The sequence below is a fragment of the Kogia breviceps genome, chromosome 8 (genome assembly GCF_026419965.1).
Source record: "Kogia breviceps isolate mKogBre1 chromosome 8, mKogBre1 haplotype 1, whole genome shotgun sequence".
Classification (NCBI taxonomy): domain Eukaryota; kingdom Metazoa; phylum Chordata; class Mammalia; order Artiodactyla; family Physeteridae; genus Kogia; species Kogia breviceps.
In genome coordinates, this window is record NC_081317.1 from 40222653 (window position 1) to 40250234 (window position 27582).

At 40.0% G+C, this 27582-nt stretch overlaps 1 long non-coding RNA gene across 1 annotated transcript; it reads left to right on the forward strand.

The window, feature by feature from the left end:
- Nucleotides 1-1118: 1118 nt before the first annotated feature.
- Nucleotides 1119-27578, forward strand: LOC136794757 (uncharacterized). The gene is made up of 2 exons (XR_010841947.1): nucleotides 1119-1197; nucleotides 27374-27578. It is a non-coding gene; the product is annotated as an uncharacterized lncRNA (long non-coding RNA).
- Nucleotides 27579-27582: the final 4 nt, after the last annotated feature.

Consider the following 27582-nt stretch of genomic DNA (forward strand, 5'->3'; position numbering starts at 1 on the left):
TTTTTTTTTTTTTTAGATTCCATATATATGTGTTAGCATACGGTATTTGTTTTTATCCTTCTGACTTACTTCACTCTGTATGACAGATTCCAGGTCTATCCACCTCATTACAAATAACTCAGTTTCATTTCTTTTTATGGCTGAGTAATATTCCATTGTATATATGTGCCACATCTTCCTTATCCATTCATCTGTTGATGGACACTTAGGTTGCTTCCATGTCCTGGCTATCGTAAATAGAGCTGCAATAAACATTTTGGTACATGACTCTTTTTGAATTATGGTTTTCTCAGGGTATATGCCCAGTAGTGGGATTGCTGGGTCATATGGTAGCTCTATTTTTAGTTTTTAAGGAACCTCCATACTGTTCTCCATAGTGACTGTATCAACTTACATTCCCACCAACAGTGCAAGAGGGTTCCCTTTACTCCACACCCTCTCTAGCATTTGTTGTTTGTAGATTTTCTGATGATGCCCATTCTAACTGGTGTGAGGTGATACCTCATTGTAGTTTTGATTTGCATTTCTCTAATAATTAGTGATGTTGAGCAGCTTTTCATGTGCCTCTTGGCCATCTGTATGTCTTCTTTGGAGAAAGCCTATTTAGGTCTTATGCCTATTTTTTGATTGGGTTTGTTTTTTTAATATTGAGCTGCATGAGCTTTTTATATATTTTGGAGATTAATCCTTTGTCCATTGATTCGCTTGTAAATATTTTCTCCCATTCTGAGGGTTGTCTTTTCATCTTGTTTATAGTTTCCTTTGCTGTGCAAAAGCTTTTAAGTTTCATTAGGTCCCATTTGTTTATTTTTGTTTTTATTTGCATTACTCTAGGAGACGGATCCAAAAACATATTGCTGCAATTTATGTCAAAGAGTGTTCTGTCTATGTCTTCCTCTAGGAGTTTTATAGTATCCGATCTTACATTGTGATGGAACATTTTAGGAAGTGCAAAATAATAATTTGACTCTGGTTTCTTATTCCCCATGTAAGGAACTTGGAAGTTGCCACTCCCTTCTAACAAGTAAAAAGCAGAACAGACTGAAACATAAATAACTCTTCTAGGATTTCTAAGAAAGATGAGGACACAGAGCAAATAGCTACCCACAAGACTGGAGACACAGACAGATGAATACAGGGAGCCACCGCTTACCAGAGCAGACTCATAAGTGGAAACCTCCAAAAGAACAGTGCCAGGTAAGAAAATCTGAACTGTAATTGACAAGTTGCTATAGGCTAGGTATGGACAAGTCTGAGAGTAAAACATCAGGGGACCCAGTCACGGGGGGACTTTTGTAAGATTTACCCCAGAAGCTCTACCAGGTCCTCACAGTAAATTAAGAGGAAAATCCCCTCATGCTCTGGCAATGGGAAGGAAAAAGGAACCATATTGAAATATGCCAGGGACTTCCCTGGTGTTCCAGTGGTTAAGACTCCACGCTTTCAACGCAGGGGCCCGGGTTCAATCCCTGGTCACAGAATTAGATCCCACGTGCTGCAACTAAGAGTCCACATGCCGCAACTAAAAGATCCCACATGCCACACCTAAAGATGCCGCACACAGCAATGAAGATCCCGCATGCCACAACTAAGACCCAGTGCAGCCAAAAAAATAAATATTTTTTAAAAAGAAAAAGGAAAAAGAAATATGCCAGAACACTTTGTTCTTCTTAACAAGGCCTGCCCTCAGGGTAAACTTAGTTAATCAGAATCTAACCTGTTGGAGTATTATCACCTCCTTCCTGAGTCAGCTCTAGCCTTCCACATGGGAGAAGAGAAATACCCAACTCCAGCCCAACTCAAACTACAGAAAATCAAAGCTAAAGGAAAAAATCCTGAAAGAAGCCAGAGGGGTGGAAAAAACACCTTACTTACAGAGGGGAAATGATAAGAATTAAACCTGATTTCTCAGAAACCAGGCAAGCAAGAAGAGAGTGGAGTGAAATATTTAAAGTGTTGAGAGAAAAAAGTCACCAACCTAAAACCCTGTGCCCTGCAAAATTATCCTGCAAACATGAAGGAGATATAAAGACTTTCTCAGACAAACAAAAATTGAGAAAATGTGTTGCTAGTAGACCTGACTTGCAAGAAATGTTAAAAGCTTTTTAGAGAGAAAGAAAATATGTCAGAAACTCTGATCTACATAAAGTAAGGAAGAGCACTGAAGAAGGAATAGTGAAAGTAAAATAGAAACTATATTATTGAGGTATAATTGAACATTAGTTTCATGTATACAGTGTAATGATTTGTTATTTGTATATATTGCAAAATGATCACCACAGTAAGTCCAGTTAACATTCATTCCCATCATGATGAGAACTTTCAAGATCCACTCTCCCAGCTATTTTCAAATATGCAATATAGTATTATTAACTATAGTCAGCATTCTGTACATTACATCCCCATGACTTATTCATTTTATAACTGGAAATTTGTACCTTTTGATCCCTCTCACCCATTTTTATTATTCTTAATTAATCTAACCGATAAATTTTTTTGTTCCAAATAATAATAGCAAAAGTGTATTCAGTTATGTATATTTATATGCTTGTATATGCCTATATATATACATATATATGTATGTATGTATGTATATAGATATATATATGAATGACAGCAATGATACTAGGGATAGGAGGAAAGAATTAATATTATTTTGTTATTATAAGGTACTCAACCTACCTATAAATGGGAATAGTGTTATCTGAAAGTGGATATGAATTAGTTGTAAATGTATATTGCAAACTCTAGGGAAACCAATAAAGAAAAATAAAAAATGAAGTATAACTGATATGCTAAGAAGGAAGAGGAAATGTAATCACATAAAATGCTCAATTAAAACCACAAAAAACAGTGGAAGACAAAAATGGGAACAAAGAACAGGGGAACATATAAAAACAGTAATAAATATGGTAGTAATTAATCCAAATATACCAATAATCACTTTGAATACCAATAGCCTAAATGCACCAATTAAAAAATAGGAATTGTCCAAGTGGATCAAACACCTACCCAACTATATGTTGTCTACAAGAAATCCACTCTAAATATAAAGACACATACAGATTAAAAGTACTTGAATGGAGAAAAATATACCACACTAACACTAATCAAAATAAAGCAGGAGTGGTTATATTAATGTCAGACAGAGCAGACTTCAAAGTAGAGAGTTATCAGGGGACTTCCCTGGTGGTGCAGTGGTTAAGAATCCACCTGCCAATGCAGGGTACATGGGTTCAATCCTTGGTCTGGGAAGATCCCATGTGCCATAGAGCAACTAAGCCCATGTGCCACAACTACTGAGCCTGCTCTCTAGAGCCCGCAAGCCACAACTACTGAGCCCGCATGCCACAACTACTGAAGCCATGTGCCCTAGAGCCCATACTCCACAACAAGAGAAGCCACCACAGTGAGAAGCCCACACACCAGAACAAAGAGTAGCCCCCACTTGCTGTACTAGAGAAAGCCCACACACAGCGACAAAGACCCAACGCAGCCAAAAAATAAAATAAAAATAAAGTTATGAGGGATAAAGAAGGGCATTACATAACAAGATAGGAGTCAATTCTCCAAGAACATATAACAATTCTTAACATGTATGTACCTAAAACAGAGCTGAAATTCTATGAGGCAAAAACTGATAGAACTGTGAGGAGAAATAGATGAATCCACTATTATAGTTGGAGGCTTCAACACCCCTCAGAAATAGACTGATCCAGTAAGCAGAAAATCAGTAAGGACGTAGTTAAACTCAACCATACTGTTAATCAACTGGATATAACTGACCTCTATAGACTACTTCATGCAACAACAGCAGGACACACACATTTTTCTCAAGCTCACATAGAGCATTCACCAAAATAGACCACATTCTGGGCCATAAAACACATCTTAACAAATTTAAAAGAACAGAAATCATATAATGTCTGTTCTCAGACCACTGGAATTAAACTAGAAATTAATAACAGAAATATATCTGGAAAATCCCAAAATACATGGAGGTTAAACAACACTCTTCTAAATAGCATATAGGTCAAGGAAGAAATCTCAAGAGAAATTTTAAAATATTTTGAACTACATGAAAAAAGAAAACAAAAATAATCAAAATTTGTGGGATGCAGCAAAAGCACTGCTTAGGGGGAAATTTATAGCATTGAATGCACATATTTGAAAAAAAGAAACGTCTAAAATCAGCAGTCTAAGTTTCCAACTGTGAAAATTACAAAAAGAAGAGTAAATTAAATCCAGAGTAAGCACAAGAAAAGAAATAATAAAAATTAGAGTAAAAAATCAATGAAATTGAAAACAAGATATCAACAGAGAAAATCAATAAAACCAAAAGGTAGTAAAATTGAAAAGATCAGTAAAATTGATAAGCCTCTTGCCAGGTTAACTAAGAAAAAAAAAAGGGGGCATGGGGGATACAAATTACCAATATTTGAAATGAAAGAGGGGACATTACTACAGACCCCATGGGAAAAGATACTAAAGGAATAATATGAACAACTCTATGCCCACAACTTTGATAACTTAGCTGAACTGGATCAATACCTTGAAAGCCACAATTTGCTAAAGCTCACACAAGAAGAAATAGATGATCTAGTAGGCCTGTATCTATTAAAGAAGTTGAATTCATAATAAATAACCTTCCAAAAAAGAAAACGCCAGAACCAGATGGATTCACTGATGAATTCTACCAAACATTTAAGGAAGAAATTATACCAACTCTCTATAATCTCTTTCAGATGATAAAAGCAGAAGGAATGCTTCCTAACTCATTCTATGAGGCCAACATTACCCTAAAACCAAAACCAGACAAAGACATTACAAGAAAAGAAAACCACAAACCAATATCCCTCATGAAAATAAATGCAAAAATCTCCAACAAAATATTAGCAAATCAAATCCAAAAAAGTATAAAAAGAATTCTGTACCACAATACCAATTCTGATGTGCAGGTTTTACCCCCACACCAAGCTATTTTCTGACACCAGCTGGGAGTCCTACAGTTCAACTCAATTCTGACACTATCTACCCAGGGATAGCATCAGATTCCACAAGTTAAGAGTTCAGTCCCACAATACTGCCCCCACTTCAGATGACAATTGTGAGTCCAGATTGTTACCTGTGCTTCCAACAGACAGACTATAAATAAGTTTCCCAAGACCCCTTTCTTGGATTTGATTAATTTGCTAAAGCAGCTCACAGACCTCAGGAAACCAGTTTATTACAAAGGATATAACTCAGGAACAGCCAGATGGAAGAGGTACATAGGGCAAGGTATGGGGAAGGGGCAAAGAAATTCTCCAGATGTTTACCAATCCAGAAGCTCTCCAAACCCCCTCCTTTTGGGTTTTATGGAGGCTTCATTATACAAACATGGTTGATCAAATCGTTGGTCATTGGTGATTGAACTCAACCTCCAGCCCTTCTCTCCTCCCCAGAGGTCTGAAGGGTGGGACTGAAAATTCCAACCCTTTGATCACAGGGTTGCTTTCCTCAGCAACAAACCCCCACCCATCCTTAGGTGCTTTCCAAAAGTGACCTCATTAACATAACAAAAGTCACCCTTATCACTCTCATCACCTAGGAAATTCTGAAGGTTTTAGGATTTCTGTGGCAGAATAGGGACTAAGACCAAATATATATTTCTTATAAATCATAATATCACAACAACCAAGTAGGACTTATCCCAGGTATGCAAGTCTGATCCAACATTTGAAAATCAGTTAATGTAATCCATCACATCAACAGACTAAAAAAAAAAAAAGAAAAGAAAAACCACATGATTAAATCAATAGATGTAGAAAATCATTTGATAAAATCTAAACCCATTCATGACAAAAACTCTCAGTAAGTTAGGAATAGAGGGAAACTTCCTCAAGTGGATAAAGATTATCTGTTAAAAAAAAACTACACCTGGGCTTCCCTGGTGGCGCAGTGGTTGAGAGTCCATCTGCCGATGCAGGGGACACGGGTTCGTGCCCCGGCCCGGGAAGATCCCACATGCCGCGGAGCGGCTAGGCCCGTGAGCCATGGCTGCTGAGCCTGCGCGTCCGGGGCCTGTGCTCCGCAACGGGAGAGGCCACCACAGTGAGAGGCCCGCATACACCAAAAAAAAAACCAAAAAGACAGAAAACAAAAAAACCCCACTACACCTAATATTGTTAGGTAGCTAGTCAGACATGAGTGGGTCCTGCCCCATTCTGGAAGGGCTCTCATCTTTCCCTCCCCCACCTGGACACTGGTAATCAGAACATGCCCAGAAATCTTCCCTTTTCTAGTCGACGACCACCACTTAATTTCCAGCCTTACCAGGACTAAGCAAGATGAAACCACCAACACAGGTTGGCACAGGCACACCACGACCTAAAAAGTGACTCAAGATAACCCAGGGCCCATTATGCCACATTTACGGTATCCACCCCCCACCCTCCCCCATGGTTTCACTTGGGTGCTTATGGGTAAGCACCTGAGCACTAAGGGAAAGGTTATATTGATAAAACCTAAAACTGTCAATCAACTTGTCAGTCAAATGACATAGGATGTGGGGAGGGACTGCCACCACTCTAAAAAACCCAACCCTACCCTCACTGCAGGGCTTCTTCTGGTTTCCAGACAGCCCATTCTCATCCTTTCTCCAGAGCATACTTTTGCGTTGCTCAATAAAACTCTTGCTGCTTAAAACTGCTCTACAACTCTCTACTGAATTCTTTCCCTCGAGAGGACAAGAACCAAAGAATCGCCATTTCGTTGGTAACAATATCACGCTTAACGATGAGAAACTCAAAGCTTTCCCACTAAGATCAGGTACAAGACAAAAATATCCCCTCTCACCACTCCTTTTCAACATTGTACTGGAAGTCCTTGTTAATGCAGTAAGACAAGAAAAGGAAGTAAAATGTATACAGATTGGAAAGAAAGATATAAAACTGTCTTTGTTTACAGATGACATGATCACTTGTGTAGAAAATCTGAAGGAATCAACCAAAAACTCCTGGAACTGATGAGTAATTAGAGCAAGGTTGCAGGATACAAAATTAATAGATAAAAGCCAATCATTTTCCTATATACCAACAATGAGCAAGTATAACTTGAAATTAAAGACATAATACCATTAATATTAGCACCCCCAAAATGATATTCTTAGGTATAAATCTAACAAAATATGTATAAGATCTATATGATAAAAAATACAAAATTCTCGTGAACAAAATCAAAGAACTAAATAGAGAGAGATATTCCACATTCATGGATTGGAAGACAATATTGTCAAGATGTCAGTTCTTTACAACCTGATTTATAGACTCAATGCAATTCTAATCAAAATCCCAGCAAGTTATTTTATGGATATCAACAAACTGATTCTAAAGTTTACATGGAGAGGCAAAAGACCCAGAATAGCCAACACAATATTGAAGAAGAGCAAAATTGGAGGACTGATGCTACTCAACTTTAAGACTTACTGTAAAACTACAATGATCAGGACAGTGTGGAATTGGCAAAAGAATATATAAATAGATCAATGAAACAGAATAGTGAGCCCAGAACTAGAACCACATTAAAAAAAAAAAAATTTGAATCTAGACTTTACACCCTTCACAAAAATTAACTTAAAATGGATCATAGACCTAAATTTTAAATGCAAAACTCTAAAATTCTTAGACGATAATATAGGAGAACACCTAAATGACCGTGGGTATGGTTGATGCCTTTTTGGATATAGCACCATTAGCATGATGCACAAAAGAAATCATTGATGAGGGACTTCATTCAAATTAAAAACTTCTGCAAAAGACAATGTCAAGAGAATGTGAAGACCAGCTAAAGGCTGAGAGAAAATATTTGCGAAAGACACATCCAGTAAAGGACTACTATCCAAAATACACAAAGAACACTTAAAACTCCACAATAAGAAAACAGCTCAACTAAAAAATGGGCTAAAGAACTTAAACAGACACCTCATCAAAGAACATATACAGATGAAAAACAAACATATGAAAAGTTGTTCCACATCATATGTAATTAGGGAATGCAAAGTAAACAACAATGAGATATACTATGTACCTGTTAGTATACCTGTTAGATATACTATGTACCTGTTACTATGTACATATACTATGTACCTGTTAGAATGGCTAAAATCTGGAACACTGAGAACACTAAATGCTGGTGAGTTTGTGGAGCAATAGGAACTGTCCCAAATTGCTGGTGAGAATGCAAAATGGTAAGCCACTTTGGAAGACAGTTAGGTGGTTTTTTTACAAAACTAAAAATACTTTTACCATATGATCCACAATCACACTCCTTGATATTTACCTGCACAAAAACCTGCACGTAGACATGTGTAGCAGCTTTATTCATAATTGCTGAAACTTGAAAGCAACTAAGATGTCCTTCAGTAGGTGATTGGATAAACTGTGTTACATCCAGACAATGGAATATTATTCAGCACTAAAAGAAATAAGCTATTGAGCCATGAAAAGAAGTGGAGGAAAATTAAATACGTATTACTAAGTGAAAGAAGCCAATATGAAAAGGCTACATACTGCATGATTCCAACTATATGACATTCTGAAAAAGGCAAAACTATGGAGATAGTGGAAAGATCAGTGGTTGCCAAGGGTTGGAGGAAGGGAGGGATGAATAGGCAGAGCACAGAGGATTTTAGGGCAGTGAAACTACTCTGTATGATATTATAATGGTGAATACAATTGTCCGAACCCATAGAGCGTACAACACCAAGGAACCCTAATGTAAACTATGGATGTTGGGTGATGATGATGTGTCAGTGTAAGTTTATCAGTTATAACAAATGTACCACTTTGGTAATGGGGAAGGCTATGTGTATGTGGGAACAGGGAGTTTATAGAAAATCTCTGTATATGCCCCTCAATTTTGCTGTCAACCTAAACTGCTCAAAAAATAAAGGTTTAACGAAAAATGAACAATTCAAAAAAATTATGTAACTTGCATACATATTTTTCAAAAGACAAAAGGCAGACTGGGAAAAATATTTGTAACATGTTAAATGTGATTAATATTGTTCATATGCAAACAACACCCATACATCAATAAAGAAAGAAGCTCAATAGAAAAATCAGTAATAGATTAGAATAAAAACACAAGATGAGAAGTGTAAATGGAGGGACTTCCCTGGCAGTCCAGTGGTTAAAACTTCGCCTTCCAATGCAGGGGGTGCGGGTTCAATCCCTGGTTGAGGAGCTAAGACCCACATGCCCCACAGCCAAAAGAAACAAAACAGAAAACAGAAGAAATATTGTAACAAATTCAATAAAGACTTAAAAAATTGTCCACATCAAAAAAAGTATAAATGGAAAATAACTATAGTTTATGAAAAAATACTCAACCCCATGAGTCATAAGAAAAATGACTTCCCAAGTTAAGGCTTCCCACACCATACTGTCCAGCGGCCTGACTGAAATCCTGCCACCAAGGAACCCATAGGAGGAGATGGAAACTTGGGGCCATCAGAATATGTTTAAAGAAATGGTCTCCCAAGAAATTAGGATTTACGAAGAAGGAGGTGAGAGGAAGCAGCCAGAAGCAGCTTCAGGAGTAAGATGTCAGAGAGGGCAGGGGCTAACAAGACAAGCCCTTATGTATGTTAGCTAATATTTCTCGCTCCATTTTGTTGATTCTACCCTTGTTTTTCTTTCTTCTTTCACTCCCAGTTTGGTTTTCATAGGTTGCTTTGTTGTATCTTATTAATCTTGTAAACTGCCTTCCAAGCCTTGAATATTTTTTGAATAGATAATCAAGTGAATAGATAATTTACTCATCAAATGGTGAAATGAATGAGTGGTTGAACAACTGAATGTGACTGTTTTCAAGAAGAGAAGTTTCCTCAAAGTGATTTGGTGGGATGGAAATGCCATACATTCTGAGAAAGAACTGCTTTAGCATCACTGGACAATAACCTAGACCTCAGATTCCCAGAGAAAAAGATGCATGAGGATTAAGAGTTATACCAGATGTTTAAAGGAGTACTGGCCCTGTGTCAGCAGCACTCACAGCCCTGTTAAAATATATATTGTGACTGAAAGTGTAGAAAAAGGGTAAGTTATAGTTAGGATAAGTTAACTGCTACAGCAAATAAGCCCCCAAATGTATAATGGCTCAAACTCAATAGAAGTCTATTTCTTGCTCATGAAACAGGACTGAGCAAGTGAGCAGGTTGGCCAAATAGTCATTCAGGGAGCCCAAGCTGATGGAGGTGCTGCCATACTCAACAGGTGGCTTCTAAGTTTGCCCTGGGAGTCAACACATTCTAACAAGCCAGAAGGAGAAAAGAGAAAGGAACTTGTGGGAAATTTAGATGGACCAAGCCTGGAAGGAGGACATATCAGCTTCAGATAAAACTCAGGCACATGACCACACCTAACTAAAGGGAGGCAAGGAAACACAGTCTAGCTGTGTGCCCAGAATGAAGAGGAGAATGTGGATTTGGGTGAGCCCCTAGTATTTCCTGTCACAGATCATTAGCAGACCTAAAGTCAGACTTGAATAAAGAACCTCAATAAATTGCAAGCTCTGCACTGTGGTCCCCTTCTCAGGAGACTGGGAACATGTGCCAAACACCTGTTCAAGAGTTACTTTGGTAATAAATTGCGGATGAGAACTCTACTTCCCGAAATCCCACTACTAGAGGCTTTCTCAGGGAACTCTCCCATCCCAGTATAGAAAGGCAAAGAAAGCCCATCCCTGCAATGTATTTTTAGAGAGTCACTGTGGCATCAAGCAAAAATCAGAGAAGGCAGGTTGACTCTACCTGTAAATAGGGGAGATTTTTTTGTGCAGACTTGTGGATTCATGGAGAGAATGTCATGCTGATGTCAATCTTTGTTAAACCACCAATCTATCTCTTGCAGAAACACATTTTTTTAAAAAATATTATTTCTATTGTTCACTTCTGCTTGCTCTGGTAAGGTCATTTCCACACTGAGTGGGAGAAATAAAAGAACAGCTGTACCACATCTCTTAACCATGAACTCTAGTAGGCACCCATTTTGCTAAAAAGAAGAAATCAATTTTTAGTTTCACAAGAGAGAAATAAAGCCCATTTAAAAGGAAATATTAAGAATGCCTATTTAAATGCAAATTGAACTACAGCATTTATATGTGTCAATTAAACTCCCTCGAAGAATCTTCTTGAAATATTAACATTTGCTTAGGTGAAATTTTTGTTTTAAAGAAAGAGACTCACAATTAAGAGTTGTTCTGAATTTCATGGCACTTTTTAAAAAAGTAAATCATTTTTAGTTCTGGTAACATTAGACTTAAGGAACTGATATAGTCTCAGCATGAAAACATGATGACTCCTTTGCCCATCCAAGAAAGGTCATACCCATGATTTTGCCCTTGCTTGCCCCCTGTCAGAAGAAGCAAGGTAAGCAGTGACTATTGATACCCATAACACAACCTAAGAATAATAAAAAGCTAACATTCACTGAGTATCTACTGCCTGTGCCAGGCATTTTTTATTTCACATTATGTCAGTTGGTCTCCAGCATCACCCAGAAAGAGAAGTGGGTAAATGTTATTATCCTATTTTAACAGACGAGGAAACCAAGTATCAGAGAAGTAGCAACTTACCCTCAGTCTCACAACTAATAAGTCGTAAATCCAGAATTCAAAGTCAAGTGTGTGTTATTCCAAAGCCCATACTTCTAATCACTCTTCTAAGCTGGTTCATATATGTCTAGCTCAGTCTCTTCCCAGTCAGATGCTTTTCCCATTCTGTATGGAGGTCAAGACTCCTTGGGCTGCTCTTGCAAGCTGTGGGTCTTTTTCAATGCAGTGATAGCAGCCACCGACCCTGTTAAGAAATTCTACATAGTGGCTAGCACCATATCATTTGCCTGGCTTGCCATTTGAGTCTGTCAATCTCCTCTTTCAGTCAAGGAAGGCTCCCATGTTATTACACACAGGGACATGATTAGCCTTACTGGATGTACACGGAATCATGGCAGGATTCAGGAAAGTCTGCCCACCAGCACCCACTACTTTCCTCTCCCCACAACTTCCTACAACTGTTCACTGACCCCAGAAATTCCTTTAATAGATGATCAGGTCTTTAGTCCACAGTTATAGAGTAGAATGATGGTACAGCAGATGTGATGTAAGGGAAGCAAATTACCTTAAATTTATACCAAAAAAAAAAAAACCTGACAATAGCAGATATTTTTGCAGATAAGATTTTTATGTAAGAAGAGGAGAAAGGTTGGCAAATAATACAACAGAATATTTGCTGCCACTGCCCTTTTCCCAGACCATGACAGACATCACTAATAGAACCCAGCACAATTTCCCTCTGAACATAACAATCCTCTCAGCATTGCACTCTAATAATAGTTGATACATATGATTGGACCCAATTTATCCACCCCAGGTATAAAAGGATGCAGGAATCCTTCTGCATGAAAAAGTGAGTATTCTAGGGCCACTGAAGTTGGGAAAGGCTGTGGAAAGGAGAGGCTGGGATCTCCATGACATATTTGACTGACTTCCCAATTTTGCCTTCAATCTATTAGTATCCCAAGAGTCCTAACACTGCTCATGAAAGGCATCATTGAATAGAATACTAAACTATGTTCAAATAACCCCAAAAAAGGAAGAAAAGGGAAACAGAGGAATAAAAATCAGAGGGGGAAAACAGAACACAAATAATAGCATGGTACGGCCAAATCCAAATATATCAATAATTACATTAAATGTTCTAAATACATTGATTAAAAGACAGATTGCCGGGCTTCCCTGGTGGCGCAGTGGTTGAGAGTCCGCCTGCCGATGCAGGGGACACGGGTTCGTGCCCCGGTCCGGGAGGATCCCACATGCCGCGGAGCGGCTGGGCCCGTGAGCCATGGCCACTGAGCCTGCGCGTCCGGAGCCTGTGCTCCGCAACGGGAGAGGCCACAACAGTGAGGCCCGCATACCACAAAAAAAAAAAAAAAAAAAAAAAAAAAAAAAAAAGACAGATTGCCAGATGGACGATGGATTTAGAAAGAAAAAAACATGAGATTATATGCTGTCTACAAGAAATTCACCTCAAATATAATGACATAGGTAGGTTAAAGTGAAAAAAAAGAAAACAATATACTTTATGAAAATTTTTGCAAAAATACAAAACAAAATATTAGCAAATGGAATCCAGCAGCATATATATATTAAAAATATGCACCTTAACTTGTTCAAAATGCAAAAATTCATGGTAATCCATGATTTTTCATAACAGTCTAAAGAAGAAAAACCATATGATCCTATCTATTTATGTCCAAAAAAATCATTTGAAAAAATTCAGTATTCATTCATGACAAAAACTCTCAACAACTGAAATAGAATGGAACTTCATCAACCTAATAAAAGGTACTGTTATAGGCTGAATTGTGTCCCTTGCAAAATTCATAATTGAAAGTCCTAACCCCCAGTACTTCAGAACATGACTGCATTTGGAGATAGGCCTGCTGCCTCAAAGGTGGCAGGCCGTGATCTTATAGTGGTTAGTACTCTGCGTTGTGGAGATAGGGCCTTTAAAGAGGTGATTATGTTAAAGTGAAGATTAGGGTAGGCCCTAATCCAATCTGGATGGTGTCTTTATAAAAGGAAATTTGGACACACAAAGAGACACCAGGGATGTGCACACAGAGGAAAGACCATGTGAGGGCACAAAGAGAAGGCAGTCATGTTCAAGCCAAGAAGAGAGGTCACAGAAGAAACCAAATCTACTGACACCTTGATCTTAGGCTTCCAGAACTGTGAGAAATGAATTTCTGTTGTTTAAGCCACCCAGTGGGTGGTACTCTGTTATGGCAGCCCTAGCAAACTAACACAAGATACCTACAAAATAATACAGGTACCTATAACTAACTATCATATTTAAGGATGAAAGACTGAGTAGTCCCCCAGCCCCCATCCCAAGATCAGGAACAAGGCAAGAATGTCTGCTCTCCTACTCTAGTGTGAACAAGCAAATGAAGAGGAGAGACCATGATTTATCAAGATAATCAATTCCATAGATGTTATCTCATCCCCTCACCTCAATACCCCGCACCAGACCAACTCCAGCACTGACACACAAACACACACACATACACAAATCACACCTATTATCTGAATGGCTTTGTTAAAACTAATTTTCAGCCAAATTATCAAAATAGTTGCCTCAATTTGCTTTGAGTGTACAGAGGCAGTCTTGGACATATGAGAAGAGGAAGCAGGGAATCAAATTAACAGCAAAATTATGAGATCTGCAAAAAGGGAAATTTTTCAAAGAAAAAAGAATTTTAATGTGCTCATGTATGAAAATTGCCACCCATACACCCCTGCCATGTTGTGGAGGATCAGGGTACATTTTTTTTTTTTTTTTTTTTTTTTTTTGGTGGTACGCGGGCCTCTCACTGCTGTGGCCTCTCCCTTTGCGGAGCACAGGCTCCGGATGCGCAGGCCCCAGCGGCCATGGCTCACGGGCCCAGCCGCTCCACGGCATGTGGGATCTTTCCGGACCGGGGCACGAACCCGTGTCCCCTGCATCGGCAGGCGGATTCTCAACCACTGCGCCACCAGGGAAGCCCCACTGTACGTTTCTAACAGCATTATGTTCTCTGGTCGTAATGTAATAATCTGTATCACAATTAAAGAAGAATAAAATATGATAGTTTAAAAAGCATAAAGCTTCTTAGAAATTTCAGTTTTTGACAGTTTATTTGGAGGTTTATTTTCTCCCCACATATAATGTATCTGAGCCATTTAGAACTATATCTATCAAGTCCCACTTCATACCTACTCTTGCAAGAAAAGGATTTCACACAAAATGTGAAAATTCCAACTGGAGACATTACATGTAGGGTACTTAAGCTATGATAGAGGAGATCTACAGCTATATGTTGCCCTAGATGGACTTGGGGAAGGTAGTTAAAAAGAAAATAAGGATTGTGTTCTGAGGTTGTGTTTTCTCCGGAGGCTCTTTAAATAATGCCTTTACCTGTTCCCCATTTTCCAATTGTCTTCTCCAGTGCTGTGGCCATAATTTAGCAGTATTATGTGCAGTCACTTCTGCGTTAGTAAACACCAGGACTTGCTGAGTAATTACAGAATAACCTCATAATGAAATGCAATGAAGAGTTCTAATTACATTTTAATGTTGTTTAACAACTATTCTACTTTAAAATGAGAATTTTCCAGCCATGTATTCTAATGAGTTATCAGAATGCATTACTGCCCCCCCAAAAAAATGTACAAATGAGAAGGTAAACATAGAATATTACCACCAGTGGGCATGTGTGTGGGAATATTTATATTCAAAGTTAATATACTACATTAAAAATTATTAAAATAAAAAAGCACATCAAAATGCTGCAACAACTACAGGGTAGGATTTTTTTTTTGAAAGCTCATATTTCACTTTGAAGGAGGAAAAATGCTAAATTACTCTCCAATGCAGGAGAATACAGTTAAAGCTGTCTTCTTCTGAACATAGGACAAATACAAGTTAAACTAAGAACGTCCACACCTTCTTATAAAAACACAGAGCTACAAGAAAACTAACTATGTGATCTAGGAAACAAGGCTTTCCATTTACTTTATTCTTTAAAAATCTGCCAAGAAGAAGTACTCCTCCCATATTCTATTGTTCTACTGTCTTCGTCTGCCACAACATCCTTCTAAGCACTTATGTAAATGCCTTAGATGCTGACCTAGGTAGACATGGTGAAAACCTGTTACACATTTGTCTTTTCATACCACAGGAAGAACGTCACAATCCTCCCTCTTCCCTTACATTGCCATAATAAACAGGTCCAATCCATTTTGTTTTCAGAAAAGATCGATCCCCTGACTCTTCCATCATTACTTGCTGAAATCTTCTCTAATTCCTCCTCACACTTCTGTCAAACCATTTAAATTGCTACTTCTACTCATAAGGCCTAATTAATGCCCTTTCAGGTATAAAATTTTAAAATGCAATTACGTTGAGCCCAGTGAGGTCATTGCCTACAGAATTCTGCAAAATATGCTCCAGTTTTGCACTTCCTATTAGCTTATGCAGAGCTAACATAAGTATTGCCATTGACAAATTTGAAGCCTTTATTTCCATTATCCAAGCTCTTGTGTTATTAGGGATATGCGACCCTGAGGCCTGGATATCTCCTTCAACGCAAGCATCTACCCCACACTCACAGGAGAAGTTGTTGATGCTGCTATTAACGAAGGTATTTGTTTACAGGTGACTCTAACAAGATATGTTGGGACTTTTTCTTCCCTGCCTACACCAAATAAGTAGAAGAGATGACATCTCTTAGCTTTTCTGGGATTCTCTTTGGTCAAGTCTATGAATGCAACAAGGCTAGAAGCTCTGAGAACTTGTACTAAGCAGCCTACACACCTGAGAGGAGGGGGAGGGAAGGAGAGGAGACACCTGGGGACTCACTCAGAAAATCTCATGTTCATTCCCATAGCTTTGCAGCGCTACAGGGGCTGGACAGGGAACTTTCTATCTGTGTGCAGGGAACTGTCTGTGTCATACAAAACCAACATGGCAATGAACTTTGCTCAGTCATCATCACTAGGCAGTTTTCAGGGGCATAGTGCTTCAGGACACAAGCTTCGGAGTCAGACTTGAATTTGAATCTCAGTTCTGCTGCTTGCTAGTTGCATTAACTTGAGCAATTTGCTTAGTCTCTCTGAGCCTCCATTTCATCATTTATAAATTGAGACTAATAATACTCACCTGACAAGATTATTGTAAGAAATAAATGAGCAATATATGATAAGTGCTTGGCATGGTAGCTGATTCAAATATTCAGCTAGTGGTAGCTGCTATCATCGCTACTACTGCCCCTATTAATGCTGCCCCACAAGTAGCAACATCTCCTGGCTTCTGTAATAACAAAGACATTCTTCCCAAGAAAAGCTTTCAAGTGATCCTTGCCTCTTACCCCTCCCTCAGTCCTCACATTAAAGAAAATCACCAAATCTTATCAATTCATCCTCTCATTTGCACTTCCATTGTCACTCCTCTGGTTCACACCTCAGTACTTCTCACCTGGACCTTCAGTCCATAAATGTTTATTAAAGCACCTACCATGTGCTGGGCGTGGTGTAAAATACAGATGTGTAATACCTCAAAATATACTTAAAACCTGGTGGTGGGGTGGGAAAACAGACATTTAGACAGGTAACTAGAATGTGAGGCCAAATGAAAAACAATAGAGGACCTCCTTGGTGGTGCAGTGGTTAAGAATCCGCCTGCCAATGCAGGGGACACGGGTTCGAGCCCTGGTCAGGGAAGATCCCACATGCCGCGGAGCAACTAAGCCCATGCATCACAACTACTGAGCCCGTGTGCCACAACTAATGAACCTGCACTCTAGAGCCCACGAGCCACAACTACTGAGCCTGTGTGCCACAACTACTGAAGCCCACATGCCTAGAGCCCGTGCTCTGCAACAAGAGAAGCCACTGCAATGAGAAGCCCACGCACGGCAACAAAGAGTAGCCCCCGCTCGCCGCAAAAAGAAAAAGCCCATGTGCAGCAACGAAGACCCAATGCAGCCAAAATAATAATAATTAATTAATTAATTTAAAAACAATAGAATATATAGGAAGATTTCACACATACGTGAGTCAATAAAAAATAAATAAATATATATATAGGAAGGTTTCATGGAAGCATTGCCCCTTGAGATGAAACTTTAACAATGAATAAAAAGGGGAAAAAAAGACATTTCAGTCTAAGAAAATAGCATAAGCAAATGCAAGGCTGCAGGAAATACATCCTGTGAAGAGAATGCTGAGTTGTACGATGAGACTAGAGGATGGGGTGGGAAGGACAGAGCAGCAGCTGAGATGGAAGCACTCAGGGGGACCATTCAAAAGGCAAAAGCATAGGAGTCAGGCAGCTCTCCTTCAAATTCTGCCTCAACTGCTAAAGGCCATGTGGCCATGAACAAATTTTTTATCCTCCCTGAGACTCAGATTCCTCATTTGTAAAATATAGTCAATAAAATACCTACTTTGTACAGTTCTTGTGAGGATTAAAGGAAATAATATATGTAGAGCACTCTGCACAGAACCTAAAATATAGCAAGGACTGGACAGTAGTTATGTTTCATAGGAGGCTGTTATGGATTGAGTGTGAACCCCCAAAAATTCGTATGTTGAAACTCTAGCCCTCAATGTGGCCATACTGGGGATGGCCCTTTAAGGAAGTAATTAAGGTTAAATGAGATCATAGGTGTGGGGTGGTGATCCAGTAAGACTAGAGAGTCCTTTAAGAAGATACATCAAAGAGCTTGCTCTCTCTCCACTACCTCCCCACATGCAGGCACCAAGGAAACCACGTGAGGATATAGGCGGCTGTCTGAAAGCCAGAAAAAGAGTCCTCACCAGAAACTGAACCACCTAGAGCCTTGATCTTGAACTTCTGGCCTATAGAACTATGAGAAAATAAATTTCTGTTGTTTAAGCCACCCAATCTATGGTATTTTGTTATGGGGCCTGAACTGACTAACATAGGGGCCCTGGATACCATTTTAAGCGGTTGGTTCTTTATTCTGTGGGCAGTGGAGAAGCATTAAACATTTCTGAGGAGACAAGAATCACACTGAGATATGACTACCTGAGAGCTGAAGACTGATGGGAAGATCCTCTTCACTGACCTCCTGCATCCTGTCTGCCCTGTTCCATCCATTCGTGACAACCACTAGATGACCAATAGCCCCAATATTGCTTGGACAAGCTACTCAAAAATTTGACCTAGGGAGGGAATTCCCTGGCAGTCCAGTGGTTAGGACTCCATGCTTTTGCTGCCAAGGCCATGGGTTCAATCCCTGGTCAGGGAACTAAGGTCCCATAAGCCACCGCAACCCGTGCTGAGAGGCCTAAAAAAAAAAAAAAATTGACCTAGGGAATAAAGCCTAAATCGTCTAGCTTGTTATTCAAGGCCCTCTGGGATTTGGATCAGCACCCCCACCCCTTTCACTAACCTATTACTTTCCTTAGCTGGGAAGATCAGACCCTGAGTTCTGCCACGTTTGTGCTTCTAGTCAACCTGTTCTTCCAACACAAATACCCACTCCCACTGTTCTCAGTCAAAATCTAATTCATCCTTTAAGGCTACTCCCCTACGATTCCTCCCCTCCTTTGAACTCCTGTTGTTTGTACTGCTGGTATATCACAGTAATCAACATTTTATATTCTAATTAATTAATTAACAAACAAAATTTATTCATTATAAATTATAACTTAGATCAATTTATATCTCCTCTACTAGACTATAAGGATTTCAGGCCAATTTTTGTGGCCTTCACATTACATAACACATTACATGTCTCCTAAGGCAGGAGACAGCAAAGCTAGGCTTGTATAAAGGAAGGGGGAGAGAGAGACAGAGACAGAGAAAAGGGATTTGGGGGAGCAGACATGTACAGGGGGCAACAGGAGTCACTTGATGTAAGTGTGCATTGTGAGCTTGACTTTAATCCCTTCTGTCCACCAAATCCCTATAGAGTCTCCATCACTCATTACCCTCCCATACAACAGAATTCTGAGCAGTGCAGAGTGAGGCACTGGATTGGAAAGATGCTTATTAGGTGGCAATAATCATAATCATAGCTAATATCTGTGAAGGTATATCTGATGTCAGGCATTGGGCTTTTCAGTACTGTATACTATGTTATTTTTTGTTACCGAAACACGTCTTTCTGTCGGTATAATGTTGTCATTTGGGTGTTTTTTAAAAGCCTGAAATCTCATTCTGAGATTTATCCAGAGAATTACATGCTGCATTAAAATAAGGACTCTAGTCAAGGACCACTCATTTAGAAAGTTTTCTAACCGTATCCCTCCCCTATGTAAGACCCACAGTCAATGATCTAACTGTTGTTTTAATTCCCATTTTTTGGCTTATAATGAGGCCAAGCAACTTTTCTTATGTCATTAGTCATTTATACTTGTCCCACCAGTCTGTCAAAGTCACTGGTAATGACCAGCAGAGAGTGTGGGAGGGGACTTGGGGAGACTGGTGCAAGGAGGGAGCTCCCAGGAACACCCTTAGCCCTTGGCTTGGAATCTGGCTCCTGTTTCTCCCAGGGCTTGATTCCAACCCTTCTCCTCTCCTCTACTCCCCTCCCCTCCCCGCCCCTCCCCTCTCTTCCTCCAAGGCCAGCCCCCATCTCTCTTAGGACATTTAATTTTAACTAAAAACTTCCCACCAATTCAACCTGGAGATACTTAAACCAGAGGACAAAAGATCCACAGTCACAATCCTGGCCCACTCACATGTGAAATGCACCTGGGGACAAAGTTTATTTAACCAGAGATTTCTGGTTACATGAAATAAATATACAAATTACCAATATTATCAATTGGCTTTGATGTTTGCAGTTACCAGCCAGGCCCCTTGCTGAGAACTTTATCTGAATTATCTATTTTGGTCCTCATGGCACAGCGGGGGGGGCAGGGTAGGGGGAGGAGGTACTGAATAATTACTATATCATTGAGCAATAGGAAAGGATAAGCAGGTACTTGTCTTTAGATGACCCAGGACACTGAGAGTTCTGTTTTAGTTTTGATAAAAGGAAAATAAATTTTGCTATTCACACTCATCCAGCTTAAGAGAGAAAGGAGTCTCACTTCTTATTTTAATCAATATGTCACTGATTGAAAGGAGCCTCAAAGGCCTTTAGCACAAACAAAGCACAATTCCTGGGAACTTGGGAATGACAGTGAGGCTGGCACTGTGGGCCTGATGCAGGAGGCCACGGGGCACTGAAATCATATGTACCGTATCACATCTCACACCCTGCCTGGTGAAGGCAACTGTTCTTTCTAGGCCAAATTCCAGTCTGAATCTGGCATTCATTTTGTTATAGTGTTAAAGGTAAATAAAACTGCTCCCAGTAATACAATCAGTTTCCCATTTTTTTAAAGCTTCATTGTTCTTATTGCAAAAGCAAATAAACCACTTACTCACTATTGCACACACACCTGTAGTTTCTTACTGCAAGCTCCTCTAGCCCTCTGCCCTCCAGCTTTCCCTGGCTGCAGGAGTGAGCTCACCACTGTGCAGGGTGAGACTGAGCTGGAGGATGTAAGCCAACCACTCCCCCAGACAAATGGGAGGTGGAGAGCGAATAACCCAGCCTGCTCAAGCCCCCAAGTGGGACAATCTGATATGTGTTCTGCATGGTCTTCAGAGGCCCACAGCAGGACTGGGCCCCGGTTGTCCCCATCAGCTCTGGATTGGTTTCCTTCCTTTCCCTCTCATGTCCCCTCTCTCTTTTGGAGCTTCCTGGGATCACTTCCCAGATAAACTATTGGTACATAAATACCCATATGCATCTGAGAAAGCCCAACTTAAAACAACACCCATGAATTAGTCAGCTCAGGCTACCATAACAAAGTACCACAGACTGGGTGGTTTAAACAACAGAAATTTATTTTCTCACAATTCCAGAGGCTAGAAGTTCAAGATCAAAGTGTCAGCAGGGTTGGTTTCTTCTGAGGCCTCTTCTACGGCATCTTCTCCTTGTGTCTTCATGTGGTCTTTCCTCTGTGTGTCTGTGTCATAATCTCCTCTTCTTAAAGGACATCAGTCATTGGACTAGGGCCCATCTCTATGACCTCATTAATTTAATTACCTCTTTAAAGGCCTATCTCCAAATACAGTCACATTTTGAGGTACTGAGTGTTAGGACTTCAAAATATGAATTTGGGGGGTGCGAAAGACACAATTCAGCACATTAAAACTAAAACAAAAATAAGTAAGTATATAAAGTTAAAACATGTGAGCCAAAATCCAACCTCCAACCTCCTCCAAAGGAAAAAGAAGAGAAAGAAAAGAAAAAACCTATTTTGTTTATCCTCCAGGCTCTTTCTCTCTGGGTAGTTGGAATGACATTATAATGACAAATTCAGGTGTAAAGACAACATCAATTTCCTTATTTTCTCTAATCCAATTTAAATGAGAACCTTGTACTAGAAAATTCAATCTCAACTGATCCTAGATTCCTTTCCTTTCTTTAAGTCACCCAAGAATCACAACATGAATAGTCCTCACATTCAGTCCATTGTGGTCATTGTTTCTATCTCCAGTCCAGCTTCTCAAAGACAGGCAGCTTCCATGCTAGGCTTGGGACACTAGATTCTCAGGGCCTCAGTATCCAGCATCTAGTCTTGCAGATGCATCCACTTCCGTTTGAGGTCCTGCTGAAACCGTGCAACTCAGATGAGACTTGAACCCACGGGCCGGGATTCAAGCCCAGCCAGTACCCCGACTGGGACTTGAACCCACAGGCTAGGACTTGAACCCAGGCAGAACCCAGATTGGGACTTGAACCCCACAGTCTTTTCATTGAGATCACATACCTGGTCTCAGGACTTAATGAAGCTCAGGTTCTTGATGTCTCGTCATGGAAAGAATTCAGTGAGAGAAAAAGTGATAAGTAAGAAGTGGATTTATTTAGAGAGAAACACACTCCACAGACAGACTGTGGGCCATCGCAGAAGGCGGGAGGCCCTGAAATATGGGGTGGTTAGTTTTTATGTGCTGGGTAATTTCATAGGCTAACGAGTGGGAATATTATTCTAACTATTTCAGGGAAGGGGCAGGGATTTCCAGGAATTGGGCCACCGTCCACTTTTGGACATTTTATGGTTGGTCTCAGAACTGTCATGGTGCTGGTGGGTATGTCATTTAGCATGCTAATGTATTACAATGAGCGTATAATGAGGTTCAAGGTCCACTGGAAGTCAAATCTTCCACCACCTTGGACCTAGTTGGTTCTAGCCAGTTTTTGTCATGTCCTATGGCTATGTCATTCTTTTAAAGGTTGCGACCTGTCCCCTCCCCTCCTATCTTACTACCATCTCCCTAGGCCACAGGCCCCTCTGCCAGGAGGCAGTAGAGAAAGAGCAGCAATTAAGAGGACAGGCCAGGAAGTTGGGCCACTGGGGGCTCAGTCCTGATGGTTTGCTATGCTTTGCTAGTTATGTGACCTTGGGCAAGGTGTTTCCCTCTCGTGGTTCAGTTTCCTCATTTGAAAAGTTTTGAATAAAAATAATCTCTGTTTAGAAAGACAAATACTATATGATTTCACTTACATGAGGAATCTAATAAAAACAAATGAACAAACATAACAAAACAGAAACAGATATAGATACAGAGAACAAATAGGTGGTTGCCAGAGGGGAGAGGAGTGGGAAGAGGAAAGAAAAAGGTGAGGAAGGTTAAGAGGTCCAAACTTCCAGGTGCAAAATAAATGAGTCACGGGTATGAAACAGTACAGTGTGGGGAACAGTCATAACTATGTAATATATTTTTATGGTAACTGATGTAACTAGACTTATTGTGGTGATCATTTTGAAATGTATAGAAATATTGAATCACTATGTTGTATAACAGGAACTAACATAGTGTTGTAGGTCAATTATACTTCAAAAACAAACTCATTGAAAAAAAGATCAGATTTGTGGTTACCAGTGGCAGGGGGTTAGGGGAGAGGGAACTGGGTGAAGGCAGTCAAAAGGTACAAACTTCCAGATATAAGATAAATAAGTATTAGGGATATAATGTGCAATATGATAAATATAACACTACTGTATGTAATATATGAAAGTTGTTAAAAATGTAAATCCTAAGAGTTCTCATCACAAGGAAAAAAGTTTTTTCTATTTCTTTAATTTTGTATCTATATGAGATGATGGATGTTCAACTAAACTTGTGAAATCATTTCATGATGTATGTAAGTCAAATCACTATGCTGTACACAAACTTACGTCAATTATATTTCGACAAAACTGGAAGAAAAAATAGGCTCTGTTTCATGACTAACACTCATATTTATGCATTTAATCATTACAATGAAACTTATATGTTCAGAGGAGAAAAATTAAGCCCTTATTCAGAGTCACACAGCTAGTAAGTGGCAAAGCTAGGATTCATACCCAACTCTCAGACAACTGGAACCAGCCTCATCAAGCCATTAAAAATGAGGAAGTTGATCTAAAAGTTGATAAATATATTCTATTTTTTGCCTAATGCAATTTTATTACTAGACCATAAGAATCTGTGATAATGGGAAATTCTAAGAAAGTTATGTCAAATATTTACTGTAAGCATATGCTCATGTTGACTTGGCCCAGCCAGTGGACAAGACAAACCCAGTAGGCTATGGTGGAATGCTCGTTCTGAATTTGCACAGGCTGGGGGCTGCCTTGGATTCCAGACACATACTTATGTCTGGTGGCATAAAGCATCTATCAACATTAAGAGGTTTTCCCATAGTAAGAATTTAACCCAGGTCGATTAACTCCATATATTTCTACTTCATCCTTGAGAGATCTACTCATCCCAGTTTGCCTGGGACTGTTCTGGTCTTAGCACTAGGACACCCCCCATTCCTGGGCACACCAGGATACTTGATCACCTTAGTCTCTCACATTCAGTGAATGAGGTTAGAAGATTGGGGTGGGTGGAACAAGAGAGAAAGGATGACCACTTTGTTTATAAAGGCTGGGTCAGACGATGATTTCCGAGGTTGTTTCCAGTCTAATAAGTGCAAAGAAGCAAAGATGTTATCAACTCCTTAGATGTTAATTTTACAGTTTAGTAACTGGTAAGAAAGTGAGACCACACATGAGAAAAGTAGTAACTCTAGCAGTTCTGTGGAAGGTGAGACAGAAGATAACTTTGGGGAAGATAACTCGATTCTGTCCTCATATCTCCACACAGAATAGACCCTGCCCTCCTGCCCTGTTTCCCACACTGTATGCTATGATCACACCTCAAATTATCTATTGAACTTGTTTGCATGCTTTTTTGTCTTACTGGACACCAAACTTCCTTGAGAGACTGAGTCCTATCCATCATTAAATAACCTGGGACAGGGACTTCCCTGGTGGCACAGTGGTTAAGAATCTGCCTGACGGGCTTTCCTGGTGGTTCAGTGGTTAAGAATCGCCTGCCAATGCAGGGGACACGGGTTCAAGCCCTGGTCCGAGAAGATCCCACATGCTGTGGAGCAACTAAGCCCGTGCGCCCCAACTACTGAGCCTGTGCCCTAGAGCCCTCATGCCTAGAGCCCGTGCTCCTCAACAAGAGAAGCCACTGCAATGAGAAGCCCACACACCACAACAAAGAGTATCCCCCGCTCGCCACAACTAGAGAAAACCCACGCACAGCAATGAAGATCCAAACAGCCAAACATTAACTAATTAATTAATTAAAAAAAAAAAAAGAATCTGCCTGCCAAATCTCCCCTGCCGGGCTTTCCTGGTGGTTCAGTGGTTAAGAATCGCCTGCCAATGCAGGGGACACAGGTTAGATCCCTAGTCTGGGAAGATCCCACGTGCCACGGAGCAACTAAGCCCGTGTGCCACAACTACTGAGCCTTTGCTCTAGAGCCCACGAGCCACAACTACTGAGCCCGCACGCCACAACTACTGAAGCCCATGTGCCTAGAACCCACGTTCTACCACAAAGAGAAGCCACCGCAATGAGAAGCCCGTGCACTGCAACGAAGAGTAGCCCCGCTCGCTGCAACTAGAGAAAGGCTGCACGCAGCAATGAAGACCCAACGCAGCCAAAAATAAATAAAATAAAATAAATAAATTTATTAAATAAATAAATAAATAGTGTTTGTTCCTTTTATAAGTAAATAAATGCCCTGGGACAGATCAGGTATTTTTAAATTATTGGTAGATTAATTGAACACTTTTTTCTTTATATTTAATTCACAATACATTTTGCTACTGAAAGCAGCTTACCTCCAGTGCATATCATGAGTATCTTGAAAAAAAACAGTATGTAATGATGGTATCTTTCACAATAATCAAACTAATCCTATTAGTGATAGAATTACTGCTTACTGATGCCCTTTCACCCCCTTGAAGTTTTGCATTTATGGCAAATCTACACTACAGCTTTCCATTTGAATCATGCAAGATCTAGCTGCACCATTATTACATTGTAGCCATTTCTCAGACAGGTGTGGCTCTGTTGCTTCAAACTATATATCTAATCTGACAGAGGATTTCTTTACCCTGTGTCTTTTTTTTTTTTTTTTTTTTTTTTTTTTTTCCGGTACGCGGGCCTCTCACTGTTGTGGCCTCTCCCGTTGCGGAGCACAGGCTCTGGACGCGCAGGTTCAGCGGCCATGGCTCACGGGCCCAGCCACTCCGCGGCATGTGGGATCTTCCCAGACCGGGGCACGAACCCGTGTCCCCTGCATCGGCAGGCGGATTCTCAACCACTGCGCCACCAGGGAAGCCCTACCCTGTGTCTTGTATCTCTGAGGTTTTCCAATGTTTTTGTTGGATCTGGCCAACATTTATTAAGTACCCACTAAATATTTTGTATGAATGCCACTGATTCTTCAACATATGTTTTGTTGAATATTTAGGACTAATGAGAACATCAAAGTGGTATTATATAATCTCTGCCTTCAGGGAATTTCTGGTCTACTGGAAGAGCTAAGACTTGTATAGACATGAAAAGATAACTAATACTGGATCTTACGTAAAGCAGTACATTTAATAGGCCAAATGAGTGGCATAGAAAATAAATGACAATACCCTTGATAATCATTATCTTAACTTGTCTTTCCCATTATACTGTGAGTGCTTTGAGGATATATTATTTGTAAACTCAGCATCTGCTTTTCAAGAGACATCTGATTTTTAACTAGCTTCTCAGGTAATTCTAATGTACAGTGAAGGTTAAGAATCAGTATTGTAGACAATAGGGAGGGATGGAGGGGTTTGAAGCAAGAAGATGTCATGATAGAAGTATCTGATGAAGATTCATCTAGCAGAGTGCAAGATGGAGCAGAGCACAGAGAAACTGGAGATCAAAGATAAAGAACGAAAGCTGCTGCATTTCTCCACTCTTGAGATAATAAAAACCAGAAACACTAGGAATAGCATAAAGGGAAAGGAAGGGATGGACATGGAAAGCACTAAGCAGGAGGAATCACCAAACTTGGTGACTGAGTGTTTGCTAGAGAAGAAGAAGAAGAATGAAAAATAACTTCAATATTTCTAACTTAAGGAACTTGAATGATAATAACAATAACAGCTAACATGTAATAATCACTGCAGCAGTCACTATGGCCAGGCTACCTCAACAACCATACCCAACCCTCTTCTTTTGCACTCATCTCTCATTACAGAGGCTAGAAACTAGATGGTCTCTTTCCTGGACTCTTTCACAGACAAGGGTGGACCTCTGACTTATTCTTGGCAATCAGATGTAGGGAGAAGTCCTTTGTGAGGCTCCTGGGAAAGCTGTTGTTTTCCTGATGAAAGGGACCGTGGATGCTGACCCTGCCCTTCTCCCTTCTTCTTTCCTTGAATGCAGATGTGACACCTGGACTTGCAACACCTGGTGACCACAATGTGATAACCATGGAGATGAAAAGCCAGCATGCTAAAGATGGCAGAGGGGAAGGCAGGAAGAAGTGGGGTCTTTGGTAGCACCACTGAACTGCTGCACCAAACCTGGAACTACCCACCTCTAGAATTCTAGTTATGAAAGATAATTAAATATGGTTTTTTGCCTACCATACC